Below are 7283 nucleotides of genomic sequence, written 5' to 3' on the forward strand. Positions count from 1 at the left end.
AAAAATTACTTCCTGGATTAGGAAGTTGTTAGTTCTAACTTAGTGAATTGAAGTTAGTTTGGTTTTTTCTCTGTTAATGAATTGTTAAGTTGGATCAGCTTTTTCTCTGTTAAAAGAGTGATCAGTTATAACATACGTGAAATTGAGAAGAAGAGGAGAGTGACAGGGCAAGAGGAGGCTTGAGAAGAACACCCGCTTATAGAGAAAGAAGAAGCCATTCTAGAAGAATTCTAAGGTAAGGGTGGGTAATGGTTATCAATTATGAATGATATGAGAGAAGGTTAGATGCGGGGTTTTGATTCTTGCTGATTATTATTGATTATAATGATTATTGATGCAATTGATGAAAATCATTGATATTGATGTTGTATGGTTATCTTGTGTTGTATTGTTGATGATAATGTGTCTGATGTATTTTGATTCTTGAATCATGTGTTTCATGAACCATTTGGGGTTTTATAGGAATTGGATGAATTGGTGATTTGTAATGATGAACTTAGTGTTATAGTTATAATTTGGTGTTAACTCATGATCCCATGACATGATAGATGGAATCAGGATGTTAAAACAGTAGAAAATTGAGTTATTATGATATGAATTCGTGAGATTAGTTTCTGGTATGTAATTTGGTGTTTAAATGATTAAAAACTGAGTTTTCATGTTAATTTAGCATTATGCGTTGACCTATACGTTTTATGTGTCGACACATAGCCTTTACAAAAGTAATTTTTGGAATATATATCAGTATGTGTCGACACATGAAGCACTGTGAGCAGACACATAAAAACAGAATGCTACAAGATTTAAAACGAGAGTACACGTGTTGAGCTGTAAAACGCATGTGTCAACACATGCACCTAGAATTTGCCTAGAAAACACAATTTTTAGCCAAATACTATTTGATCATAACTTTTGATCTGTAAGTCCAAATCGAGTGTCATTCATAGTGTTAGAAAGATAACGCACTTAACTATAATTTGATATAAATAGGTGAATTGTTTGAGTATTATTTATATGCCTAATATGTTTAGGAATTTGATTGTTTATATGTTTTACTAATGAGTTATTGTGTTGTTGTGATATTGTTGTGCGATGATGTCTTATTATGATGATGAAGTTTAATGTTTCTGTTATGGTGTTGATGTTAATTATGTTGTTTTGATGATAATGTGATGATGTATTAATGATGCTTGCATGTCCAGAGTTAAACATGTTGATGATGAATTTAATTTTGAGCACACACTTGACTAGCCGAGGTCGAACATATGCGTGTTGTTGTTGTTACTGCATGATGGGAGTCCATGCATCCATGATGCTATAACTTTGGTTCTGTTTTTGATGTGACCTTTTTTCATATGATGATGGTTCGAGTGCGAGCAGCTAAAGTTCATTGCCCGAGGATTTTAGTGAAGCGTAACCTATGGTGATGGTGGCGATTTTTGGTGTGCTCCGGTTCCAAGAGGGAATTAATCCTATGGTGGAGATCATGGAGGGAAATGAACCAGGTGATCACAATTGACACCACATGCATTTGAATCAGTGTCTTTGCATTAACATTCTATGTGAAATTGCATATGTTAGATTGATGATATATGATGTGGTAATTAACGATGATTACTATGTTATTATCTGTGAACTATTTTTGATGAATGAAGACGTGTGAGTATATGTTGAATTGAATTTTCTCTTATGTTGTTTATGATTGATTATTATTACTCACCCATTCTGTTTTAATGTTGCCTCCACGTGGGTAATGTGCAGATACTCGGGAGTAGACTCCAAGGAAGTAAGTGGAAGCTAGCTATTGGAGCTTATTTTAGTTTATCGTTTTAAGTACTAGGGATTCTAATCCGATTCATGTAACACTTGGTTGGGGTCGAAGCTTGTCTTCTTAATTTTTTACGTTGTTTATTTCGAAGTATTTGCTAGTAATTTTATAGTGATATTCTAAGGTGTTGAGTTGAGTGTTGATGACACTTATATTTTGTTGATGTTATGAATGGTTGGAGTTAAGACTCAATTTTATGGTGGAATTATAATTAATTTTTTATAATGAATCTGCTGCATTGTTTTTAAAAAGGGTTTGGTTTCGTAAAAGCCTCATAAATGAGTACGTTCGATTTAATGTAGATTCTTGTGTAACCCGTGTTACGGAGCAGGATAATTGTGATGTTTATGAAGTGTGACATCCTTGTGGTTGTGTTTACATGATTAAATTAATCGTTAATTTCGTGGAGTTTAAAAGGGTGTTACACAGTGCACCAGTTTCTTGGAGCTGAAGAAAAGAACCATTAGTAGCAATATCGTCATGTGAAGTAGAGTATATAGCTGCTTCTCTCTTTGTATGTCAAGCAACATGGATGGTAAATCCGGTCGAAGAAATTATAACAAAGAATCATGAAGCGATTACTATGAAGATCGACAACATGTTCGATATCAATCTAGCAAAGAATTCGGTAGCACATAGACGAAGCAAGCACATAGAGATGAGGTTCCACTACCTTGAAAAGCAAGTAGAAAACAGGAAGATGAACTTGGAACATTGCACAACTAAGAATATGGTTGCAGACATCATGACGAAAGGAATACAGATCAAAGTATTCAAGAAATTAAGATCTATGATGAATGTAGACAACTTAGACACAATGAATTAGGTTCGAAGCAGGTTGCTAGATAGAAACAAGGTAGTGTCAAAATAGCCAAGTGTGTGTTGAAGTTGTGTAGTTCTCAAACTGTCAAAGGAGTACGTCTCGATAGGAATTTTAACTTAGGCCTAATTTTGTAGTCTAAGCAGAATTAGGTATTTGGGCTTTATTTTTGGGCTTTGCTTAGGGAGTAAGCAAACTCAAAATCTATATAAGGAGTAACCCCTATTGTTATATACACTTGCAGTTGCATATTTTGAGAATAATGTTCAGTTTGAATAGCAGGGAGAGAAACTCTGCAGAAATATTCTCTTCTTCTTCCTCTTTTGTTCATACCTTAATTCCCATTCTTTCCCAATTCATCGTTTCTTTCTTCTTCCATTATCATTGTGCGGCAGAATAATTTTGCAATTAAGGTTGGTTGATTCACTTGAGTGAAAAGTGAAGAACAAAAGGAAATTCAATCGATTGAATCTTATTCATCAAAATTGATTTAGAATTCTCCATAGCTTTGGTGTAATTCCAACAATTTGTGTCCCTTATAACACATTTTTTAACTTATAATAGCGTCAACTTAAAAGTTTGATATGGAAAGTTAAAAAAAAAAGGAGAAATTTTTAGATAAATTTAAAAATAATTAAATGAATGATATATTATGTTCTTAAAAATAATGAATAAAAACAAATATTGATGTAAAATAAGTGATTTTGTATTAAAAATATATTTAGGCAAGAATATAATAATTTTAATTAAATATTATATAAATTTTTTGTTTTTAAGTTTTCCTTACACATTAAGTTGTTTAGGCCGACACTCGTTTTTTTTACATTAAACATCAACAATCAATAGATAAAGCAGAAGGAGTACAAGCAAAGTGATAAACATTGAGTAAGGGTATTTCTCATCCTCATATTAAAATCAACATTAGTAGCTAAGCCTACTAAAATTTGGACAACAATAAACTTAGAGAAATTAAAATTCAATGGAGTATTACCAATCTAATTCCTTAATCCAAGCAACCAAGCAAAATTCTTTCACAAAAGATAAATGAGTTTGGGAACCACAATCTTTAACCATATCCAGTTATATATCATTTATTTGGCTTTATCTCTCACGATTCGATTATACATGTTCCCCAACTTGATTAAACTCACCATTTATGAAAGAAGCATTTGTTGAAAGGGAGACTCAAACAAAGACCTCACTTAGGTTTTTACTCAAAAACCCATTCCCATCATCCAAACTCCCTTAGAGCATTTCATCAAACACCTTGAAGACACACTTAAAATAGGCTAGATTAAAGCACATCACACACAACTGAACCAAACATAAACACATACTAACGATAAAAAAATAACAACAACATATACCCAAATACAATATCTCAGCAATTTCAAAACTTCTGATTATTGAAGTTCTAGTGCAGGTCTTTCCATGATGGCCGACACTCATTGTTACCATTGAATGCATATGTTGAACCATAGTGAATACAATCTACTTTTATAAAATGATTCCAAATACGAGAACTTCTATAATAGTTTTTGACATTATACCTTGTAAGTCCTCTTCACCTTTTTAGTCTTCCTCATAATCAACATCAATTAGATTTTTCACGTAAATTCAATCCCAAAGTATATCATACTAATGTTAGTTCTTTTTGTTTTCAAAATAATTACTTGAATATAATATTAAACAAGCGATTACTTATTGCAACTATTTATTAAAAATATATAAAAATGGTCAAAAGGAAAATAAATTATAGTAAAAAACTTTACAACTCAATGCAGCGAGATGTCCAAAAGAAAATGCAACCACAATGACATGAAAAATGGTTCCGAAATTCTAATGTTTGTTTTGACTTTCTTAATATGAAGTAATAGAGTTATACACTAAAAATGGTATATAAATTCTAATATGATTATTTTAATATTTGAAATCATTTGATATATCTATCTCTTTGTAGCTGTGAAAGTGGATATATTGAATGCATGATATATTGTTTTTTTCTTGTCAAAATCATAAAGAAAGTATGAACCGTTTTAATATTATATTATTATTGTATTAAAATTTAAAATTGTTTATAAGGTTCATTTGATAAATATATTGATGTTTTTTTCCTTGTCAAAATTATAAAGGAAGTATGAAGTGTTTTGGTATCAATGAAGTTTTGATTCTTTAAAATAATAAAAAAACATGCATAACAATTTAATACTTACAAATCTATAACATCGAATATAATGACACTAAAGGGTATTTTTTCTCTGGAGTAAATGTTGAAGAAAATTCTCTTAAAAAATTCATGAAAAAAAAAGAAGTTTTTTAACGTTCTTTTTTTTTTTTTTAAATTAGTAACAAATATAGTAAATGTGTTGAAAGATTTTTTTAATTAAATAAAAAAAATAACTTATCATATAGTTTAAGAAAAAAATAACGAATCAATAAAAATTACGCTCAAATAAAATATGATAAAAACTTTATTTCATTGTTGTACGATTTTATTGTGAAAGTTTATAATTTGAAGAATACATATAAAAAGCACAACGAAATTTTTATTTCACAAAAATCATTGGTTTAACTATAAGAGTCAATCAACAATTTTATTTTAGAAAAACAGACAATAATATTTTACCAGTTAAGTTTTCTTGTTCTAATATGTTTTATTTAATATTAATTTATAACCCTTTCTTTATTTATGTCTCTTATGACACGTTTATTATTATTTTTTTATAATAGAGTTAAGTTGAAAGTTTGAGTTGGAAAGTTAAAAAAAAAAAGAGAGAGAAAATGGTTGAAATTTTTAGATCAATTTCAAAATAATAAAATGAATGATTTATTATTATTTTTGAAATGTAAATAAATACAATTACTAATATAAAATAAATTACTAATATAAAATAAATACTTCTGCATTGAATATATATTTAAACAAGTGAAAGAGATTTTTGTGGTACCTGCCCCTTGATGTTATGAGTCCTCCTCATCTTGTGAATCTTTTTTCAGAATCAACATCAATTGAATTTTTCCTATTTGTAACAACCTAATAAACATTTATATTTTCTTACATTAACAATAATTGCCTATTATTATTATTATATAAAAAATAGAGAATTGAAACAGTATAATTAATCAAATAATAAAAATAGAGAATTGAAATAATGTAAATCAAAGGAACAAATTTTTTAATTAAATATTATATAAATGTTTTATTTTTAAATTTGTCTTCAGCCTCAACATGTGTTGGAACGACAATGTCAATGTTTATTACCATTGGATACATATCTCAAACATGAAACCTCGGAAGAACTTTTGATGTTACCTGTCTATGGAGCTCTTGTGAAATTTCCTCGGAATCAATGTTAATTGATGTTTCCACAATATTTATAAGAATATAATCAACATTCATATTCGCCTGTATTAACAATAGTTTCATATTATATCGAAAATAGAGAATTGAAACAAAGTAATCAATGAAAAAAAGATTTGACAAACTCTGAATGTAATTATATATTCCTTTGAAACCATTCCCACCAATGTAGCAATGCTATCCGTTTAACCGGATAGCATTATAGGTCTTTCAATAATATATAACTTGTGTTAGGATGCTAAAACAAGAATCCTAACAAAGCTAATAAAAAGTTGTAAATTCTACACTAAGATAAATAAAATTAACTAAGGAAAATAAAGATTCATTTCTTTTCTTTGATACCTAATGTCTCAATGAGACTACAATATATAATACTTCTAATGGATAATAAACTAAGGCCCAAATATTAATAAGAGCCCACTAAATAACAATACATAAAAACATCAATATAAATTCTAAATTAACTTAAATAATATTATTCTTCTCTCTATCATTGCCGCGGGGTCCACTTGAACCTTGTCCTCAAGGTTCTAGAATAAGGATACAATAAAAATTGTCTTCGCAACAAATGAGGCAGGGACGTTGTGAAATAGGAGAACAAAAGCAGATGTGGTAAATACTAAATAGAACGTGAGAGACAGGTGCCACAATGTTATAGGACAAACTAAAAAAATAAAGCTAATTGATGGAACGTGCATTGATATGTATTTGAGGGAGCAGTCTGCTGAATAGTGCAAGAATTATGGGAAGAAATTAAAAGGTGGATGTGAATTTCTACTGACACGTGGTGACAAATAATTAGGAGTTAAAGCCTCACATGGATTGTGCTTTCTATGAACGGCTAGGATCTTCCAAAAGTAACACAATTTTTTTAAGAGAAAAGAAGAAAACATTTTTCCCTTCTTTCTTCTCTTCTACTGCTACCATTTTTTCCTCTTTTTTCTTTGACAAGAACACACAATTTCCTTCATGCTTTTGTTCTCTTTCTTTTCCTTCCTAAATCTATATTTCTCTACTAAAATGAAAATACTCTTCTTATGCTGAATCGGAACCGAAAAAGATTTTTATCTCCGCCGGGATCAAAAATGAAGATCCCAAAGTTTGGTGCAGAAGATTTTTTTTTCTCTTCCTTTGAATCTAAGAGCCTAATAACTCGGTCACAAAATTTGTTAGATGATTTCATCATTAAAATAGAAATATAAGTAAAACCTTTATTCATCTGTAAAGGGATGAAAAATGCTTCTCCGCTTGCCGTCGTTTCAGATCTCTTCCTT

Source organism: Vicia villosa, linkage group LG6 (genome assembly GCF_029867415.1).
Source record: "Vicia villosa cultivar HV-30 ecotype Madison, WI linkage group LG6, Vvil1.0, whole genome shotgun sequence".
Classification (NCBI taxonomy): Eukaryota; Viridiplantae; Streptophyta; class Magnoliopsida; order Fabales; family Fabaceae; genus Vicia; species Vicia villosa.